Source organism: Trichosurus vulpecula, chromosome 2 (genome assembly GCF_011100635.1).
Source record: "Trichosurus vulpecula isolate mTriVul1 chromosome 2, mTriVul1.pri, whole genome shotgun sequence".
NCBI lineage: Eukaryota > Metazoa > Chordata > Mammalia > Diprotodontia > Phalangeridae > Trichosurus > Trichosurus vulpecula.
In genome coordinates this window covers 453,111,461-453,119,692 of record NC_050574.1, presented here as the reverse complement: position 1 = coordinate 453,119,692, position 8,232 = coordinate 453,111,461, and the positions used below count along the sequence as shown (strand labels likewise).

Sequence of the window (8,232 nt, the reverse complement as noted above, 5' to 3'; positions counted from 1 at the left end):
CAGCTGGTGGGGAGAGGGGTGCTAGATTTCAGGAGTCAAGTAGCAAGGAATTAAGTAACCAGTCCTATATTCATAGTAGTGAAATAGGAACAGAAGGTGGGTCAGAAAGCCAGCTAGACATTCCAATAAGAATATGACCTTTAACAGAGACTTTACTGACACCTTTGAAGGAGATATCCCTCTGTCCCCCATAGTGGCCACCCAGATGGATTTTGACCCAAGTACTACGACCATATGTGGGTTTGAGTCCCATCATCCCCTTTTCCTTCCTTTTTGTATTTGCACTTTTGTACTTTCCAATACAACAATATTGTATTCTCCTGACACCACTCCCCCAGCCTCTCCTAAACTAAAGAAGGTACAAACTCTAACAGATGGGGAATTACTCTTGTCAGTTACCTTTGACTAGCATCAAAAAGATTCCGTTATAGCACCCATTCACATACATGACATCTCAAGTCAAACCTATCTATCTCTCTAAATAGATAAAAGAATTGCCCATCCTTCAAATGCCCTTTCTCTCTTCTTAAGAATATGTCAGAAACTCATCCTGATTAATAGTCAACATGTCCACCCTACTGAACAGAATCTTTGAAGCTCTTCACGGTGATCTTTCTCCAAGGCTCCTGAAAGTTATCCATAGTAATTGTCAGACTTGAAAGAGTAAATGATAGAAAATCCCTTAGTTTAAGCACTATCAGCATTACCTTCAATAACAAACAAAAAACAAAATCAAGTAGAATTTACTGAGCACATATGCAAACAAGCTTTACTACTATTTTTAAAAGTCCCTACCCTCACAGGGCTTCCGTTTCTATAAGATTCTGAGGTCTAATTGCATGAGGTGAGTCTATCCAATCATATCCATGCATAATATGGAAATCCATGAATATTATTTTCATTAAGGGTTTTTTTTATATATATCATTGTGCTATACTCAGGGAATATAGATAGATGCAGAGATAATATTTTTAAAACTACCTTTACACTAATATCTTTTTATTGATTGGAAAGATCCTCTCCCAATATATATTTCAAAACCCATCTTGCCAGATCAAATACATTTAAATATTAAGGCAGTGCCATGTATTTCCATTTATATTTATCCAGCCCTAATGGAAATAGAATATTCACTTTGTAGCCTCTGAGCCACTGCATAAAACGTTCATGACAAAGGAAATGCAAAGTGTTTTCATTTTCCTGTGCATTTCCTAGGTTTCCTGTCTGCCTACAAAATAATTCCTATTCTACGTCGGTTGTTGGAGTTACTTGTTTTATGAGACCAGAGATACAGAGATAAGTTTCCAGAAGGGCTTTGAAGTAAGGGAGGGAAAATGTTTCTTGAATAGGTAGGTGGTTTTATTTTGTTGAAGTGGTTAAGAAAATTATATCAGTCCAGGCACACTGATGTATGGTCGGTGGAGCCACAGAGGGGGTCAATATTTTGGAAAGCTATTTGGAATTATGCCAAGAGAGTGATTGAAATAGCCATACCCTTTGACCCAGACATCCTGCTGACCAAATGAGGTCAAAAAGCAGAAAAACATTCCACATAACAAAATATTTTAACAGCACTTTTTGTGGCAGGCAAAAATTAGAAACAGTAGATACATATCAATTGAGGGTTGTAATGAAATACTACTGTACTGAGAGAAATGAGGAGAATAAATAATACAGAGAAGCATGCTAAGATGTGTATGAACCTATGCAAAGTGAAATAAATATAGCCAAGAATATAATATACACAATGACAACAGTGGAAATGGGAAGCCTCAACAATAAGGCTGAATGTGGTGAAACTACCATGGCCAAACTTGACCCTAAAGAAGACGAGAGACAACGGACCTCTTTCCCTTCTTTGAAGGAGTGGGCAGCTATGGTTGTGAAGTAGGGCAAATGTTGTTCGATTCGATTGATCTGTACGTAGTTGTGCCGGGCCATTTGTTTTCTCTTTCTTAAATCATTGTTTCAGCAGATGGCTTTCTGAGGGGGAGAAGGAGGGGTATATTTGGAAATGAAGGTGACATAAAGCAGAAGATAACTTTTCCAATCACCAGTGCTGGTTAACTTTCTATCCAGCAGACTTCCAAGTAGTTTCAGGGAGTTACTGCCTCCTCACTGCTAAAGTTTTATCAAGAAGCTATATGTTGTTTCAAGAAACACAGAGAAAATGTGTAGGGATGTAAGAAGAGGAGTGAATGAGAAAACTGGAAGGAAAGGGAGGAAAATGTTCACTTTTTGAAGGGCAGGGGATTTGGAGGATGATGTAATAAATTGAAATAAAAGGATGATGTCAGACATGATACGATATGACATGGTATGATATGATATCATAAAGTTGAAAGGTCCCTCTCATAGAGGTCATCTAAACTAGTCCCCTCATTTTACAAATATACAAAGGAATGTCCAGGGAGGTGAAGAAGCGATTTGCCCAAAGTTATACAGGCACACTATTACTTTAAGGAAAGTAGTATGATATACATGCATAGACTCACCTCGTACAAACTGACCCAGCTACCATGACCCAGGTCCAAAGGGGAAGCAGTACATCTATCACTCAAACAGTATTTGAGATTTACAAAATAGCAGCTCAATCCCAATTTTATGGTAAGGTAGCAATTCTAAGAGTGGAAATGACAAAGAACAGACTTATTAATCAGACAAACATATGCATAGGAGCACTTGGTATTAGAATGTTTTCATATGTCTTCTGACTTGTGGGATCACCTAGCTGTTCTTCCTCTCTCACATATAGTTAAACTGAAACTCTTTCCCAGCATTCCTTGGGACAAACTTCACTCGGGACAGCACAGTCCAGAAAGAGGTTGTGTATAAGCACAAGTAAAAAAGAGTTGCCTAGGAATAACTATAATGACTTTTTTACCAAGTACTGAAATATCAAGAAGCACATAGGTGATCAGCAGCCTACTTAATCAAGTGCCTGTCTTCTCTTGCCATGTTCTTGCCATGTTCCAGGGCTTCTCTTCCTATTCTTTTCTCCTTGGTAAAAAAGTTTCAAAAGTTGACAGGACAGAAATGTTAATCTCCAAACTTTAGGGAAAACAACAAATGACAGAACAGACTAGAAGATTAGTGTCTGTTTTGTGTACTAGTGATCATTTAGACAAAATATTCTATAATTATATGCATCACCAAGGTGCCAAATCATTCACACTTTGACTCTAGAGAAGGTTGTATTCTGTGTTCATATGGCGTTGCCTCCAACAGGTCTCTAAAAGCCAGGAGGTACAAACAACCAGTTCCTCTTTTTTTATCCTCCCCACCCTACTTCTTGCCAACGGGCCTAGCTATTGGCTTGTTAACCATTTAATTCCCTGTTACCACCTGCAATGAAAAAAAGATTGAGGAATTCAAAGGAGATGAGAATTTCCTATTTGTTATGTGTGGGATCACAGATTTAGAGCAGGGAGGAATAATCTTAGAGGTCATCTGATCTAATCCCTCCATTTCTCAGCTAGAGAAACTGAGGCCCAGAGAAGTTAAGTGCCTTGCCTAAAGCCACACAGGAGGTGAGTGACCAAGACTAAATCTGAATACCTGCTCTGACTTGTTACTTCATGACTTCTCCTCCCCTGCCTCTCCCATTTAGGAGGACATTTCTGTTTCTTCCTTCTTCCTTTGTTGTAATCTCATCAATATGCAAGCTTCTGTTTGGAATGTGAACTCTTTGTGCTGGCTTAGGGTTCCATACCCATGTTCATTTCTCTTGTAATAAAGCTAGTTTTTTAAGTAAGTTTTCATGAAGTTGTGACTACCTGTTGACAGACTCCAGATCTAACACTCTTTGCACTGAATTCCGGAAAATTTCAAAGAACTGGCAGAAATCAAGTTTCTGAAAAAATAAGAATTCCAGTTATCCATATTTGTTCTCTCATATATTACCATGTGTGACCCCAGAAATATTTCAATAGGAATAAGAAAATGAAATAAGACCCAGAATCATAAGTTCTGCTTTAAGGAAATGAGGACGGAGTGTGAGAATTGTGGTGGTGGTGGTGGTAGTTCAGTTATGTCTGACTCTCTGACCTCATTTGGGGTGTTCTTAGCAAACATAGTCAACTAGTTTGCCATTTTCTTCTCCAGCTCATTTTACAGATGAGGAAACAGAAGCACACAAATTCAAATGACTTGTCCAGGGTCACACAGCTAAGTAACTATGTGAGGCTGGATTTGATCTCAGGTCTTGCTCACTCTAGACTCAACACTCTGTCCATTGGGTCACTTAGCTGCCCTGTTTGTGTATGAGAATTAATTGAACAAAAGAAAGGTAGACATTGCTACCATTACCTCTTGTTCATTAATTTAAGATGGTTAGGGTTGTCTTTGTCTACTTCTAAAATTAAAACATTTTAACAACTTTTTATTCACTTTTAAATGAAGTTATAACAAATATAAAAAGTTAGTGATTAAATATTTGTGTTTTGCATTAATGATGAAATATTAAAAAAAAGAAAAGAAAAGAAAAGACCTGGGAGTAATTTCCTTTCTCAACACAACATTCAGGAGTAGTTTGGAAAAAAAAAAATGTAGCTATGAAGCATTTCTAATCACATGTTGAGAGATTTAGCTAATTAGAGTTTCATAATGCTTTTTTTTTGTTTGTTTGTAGTTTAATGTATTTTAATAGCAAACTTACAGGAACAGCACAGAAGACAGACAACATTAGAAACATGTACTTGCATGTAGGACAACTCAGTTAGGAAAGTACAGTGAATGGATGGAATCTACCGTATGATAAAAATGCTACAAACACCATTTGGTTGCTGTCAATAAGAAATTTACTTTTTAAAAAAATCCAAATGCTGGCATTGTCCGGAAAAATTTAACAGGTTTATTTATAATTGTTATAAAGTTGAATCGTTGAAACTTGTTCACAGAAACATTTTTTTTGAGCGCATTAATGCTTTATGTCCTCGCATTTATATTCAAAATTCACACAGAAATGAAAATGGAAAAAAACTTGCCAATACCTGATTCTGTCCCCTATTTTTCCATTCGCAATCATATACTTAGGTACCTTTTGACCCCATGGGAAAAAAATATCTAACGTTCAGAACTACCAATAACAGGAAGAAGAGATTTTTTTCTGTTTTGAGAATGAAGAATGTTTCCCATCATAGTGGAGTTTAAGCACGTTCTCCACGTATGCGGCGTGCTAGCTGGATGTCTTTTGGCATGATTGTGACACGTTTGGCGTGGATAGCACATAGGTTGGTGTCCTCAAACAGGCCAACCAGATAGGCTTCACTTGCCTCTTGCAAAGCACCAATTGCTGCACTCTGGAAGCGCAGATCTCTTTTGAAGTCCTGAGCAACTTCACGCACCAGACGCTGGAAGGGAAGTTTACGAATCAGAAGTTCGGTGGACTTCTGGTACCGTCTGATTTCACGGAGAGCCACAGTACCCGGCCTGTAGCGATGAGGTTTCTTGACCCCTCCAGTAGAGGGCGCACTTTTGTAGCGAGCGTCTTCCTGGGGGCTTTACCACCGGTGGATTTACGGGCAGTTTGCTTGGTACGAGCCATGTTCCTCAAATCTTCACCTTATACACCCGCCTTCTCTTTCGGCTTGGGCTTGGAGAGCGAGAGGCGGCCCCAGCGCTGGAGAGCTATGGCGGCGACTGCAAACACGTCATAATGCTTTTAAATGAACTGTGTAACCTACAAGACTCTCGAAACAAGTTAAATCACAGTGTTTGTTGCAGCTTATTCTGTGAGTTACTTTGTACTTCCATTGTCTGTGCCACTGTCCAGCTAGGACAAAACCTGAAATTTACCTGTATTCAGGCCTTAATTATCAGATTTGTTCAATAAAGATGATTTGGGTTTATACATAATTTTGAGCCACAGAAAGGCCGTAAATCATAATTAACATTATTTGTGCAAGAGAAAATGAAATTATCTTCTTTGAAAGAAAATGGAAGAATGCATACTTAAAAAAGATCTCTGCACCATCTCCCACTGGAACATAAATACATCCATACACCTTCCCCTGCCCCAGTTCCAAGATGCATTATTACATTGGGTTCTATGCCAAAACTTTCAGGACCATTCAATGCCACTTTCCACTGAGATAGCTACTCAATTCAACAAAATTAAATGAACATTTATTAAATACCACATATGTATAAAGTACTGTGATAGTTGAAGAAGGAGGAGGAGGAGGAGAAAAAAGAGGAGGAGGAGGAGGAGGAGGAGGAGAAGAAGAAGAAGAACTTATATTCTTTTTTTATACATTTTTTTTTTTTATTTTTGGAAGGGGAAGGCAGGGCAATTGGGGTTAAGTGACTTGCCCAAGGTCACGCAGCTAGTGACTGTGTCAAGTGTCTGAGGCTGGATTTGGACTCAGGTCCTCCTGACCCCAGGGCTGGTGCTCTACTCACTGCACCAACCTAGCTACCCCCGAACTTATATTCTAGTGAAAGAATACAAGTATACAGAAAAAGCGACAGAAAGTATATATATATATATCATGACAAGAAAGTGACAACACATTTTTTGAAAGGCAGCATGGTGTAGTTGTGGATAGGGAATTGGACCTGGAATCAAGAAGTCCTCTGCCTAAATCTTGACTCAGATATTTACTTTCTCTGTGATGCTAAGCAAATCACCCAACCTCTTTCTGCCTTAGGTTCCTATGAGAGGGTTGGATGGGATGGTCCGCTTCTAATGGAACTTAAAAATCTGTGATTTACAAGAGAGAGAGGGGAGGAAATAGGCATTTATAGAAGGTCTACTATTGCCTCTGGGCACTGTGCTAAACATTCTACAAATATTATTTTGTTTTATTTATGTCCATCCATTTGGGTTGGGTTCTAAGTGGCACATATTGCTATCTCTAGTTTCCTTTTTGTTTGTTTCAGCAACTAAATTTAAGACATATAATTGCAGACTATGTTTGATATAATAGTCTAGGTACTAGAGGATGCTAAGACCCCCAAAGGGAAAAGAAATCCCTGCCCTGTATGAGTTTATGTCCTGCTGGGGCAAATGTCACATTGTCAGATAAATAAGATAAATAAATGTCAAGGTAAGCCAAGAAAGGGAAAAGGCCTAATTTGTTAGAAGGATTAGGGAAGGTTTCTCTGAACAGGTAAAATCTATGCTAAACCTTGAAGGAATGTAAAGATTCTGAGGAGCAGAGGTGAGGAGAGGGCTGTATCCTACACCTGTGGCTACGGATTATGCAAATGTACAGAGGAGGTCTATGGAAGGTCAAAGTCAAAGAACTACTAGGAAGCCTGTTTGGCTGAAACAAGTAAGAGTTGTTGTTACTGTTGCTGCTTGTTCTTCATTCTCAAAAAAGACAGTGACTTCAGGGAGGTGACACCATGACACGCAAGTGAATTGGTCCCACTTTCTCCTCCAGAGCCATCTGGGTCCAGTGGTGAGCTATAGATCGGGCCTCTGGAGATAGCCCTGGATGTAGTGGGAGACCTTGGACTTTTCAAGCTAAGGTTTTCAACAGGAATCAGTTTGATTGAGGCAATGCCCACTCAGTGATTAAGGTTTAATAAGAAATAAGGCAGAGAATGGCCTCCTTACCTAGTAAAAATAAGTCAATCTGAGAGGGAAAGAGCTTGAGGGTTTCTGGCCAAAACAGAAACAACTGCTATTTACATTCACTCTGAGCCAGTCAGAACCCAAACAATGATCTAGAGGGGCTTGAACTGTGTGAGATAAGCCTGAAAAGTTAGTATTGGAGAAGAAAAGTAGAGAACCTTAAATAGCAGGCCTAGGCTTGTGGATTTCTGTTTCAAGGTGATGGGACACCACTACAGGCTTTGGATCTGGAAAGTGAAGTAGGAAGATTGTGGGACCAAGAATCATTGAACTCTCTGGGTCATGTGGGGCTGTGATCCATAAATTCACATGCTACTGGCTGCTATTGGCAATCATTTGCTGGTGGTCCCTTCTTTCTATGAGGTTCAGCTCAGCTCATCTGTGGGTAGTTTTGGTTAGAGCCTGAAGCTTTCCATATCAAAGTCATTGGTGGACCAGTGAATTTGAGCCACAGTCTTTTCCCAGGTCAGCTGTTTTGCTAATACATGCTATTAGTCTGAAATGGCTTAGATGAGAAAATGTGTATAGGTCAGCGCAAAACCATCACCACTTTTGAGAAATAGCCTATTCAGGGGCAGCTAGGTGGTGCAGTGAGTAGAGCACCGGCCCTGGAGTCAGGAGGACCTGAGTTCCAATCAGGCCTCAGACAT

At 39.4% G+C, this 8,232-nt stretch overlaps 1 pseudogene; it reads right to left on the bottom strand.

The window, feature by feature from the left end:
• Positions 1–5,142: 5,142 nt before the first annotated feature.
• Positions 5,143–5,545, bottom strand: LOC118839744 (annotated as a pseudogene).
• Positions 5,546–8,232: the final 2,687 nt, after the last annotated feature.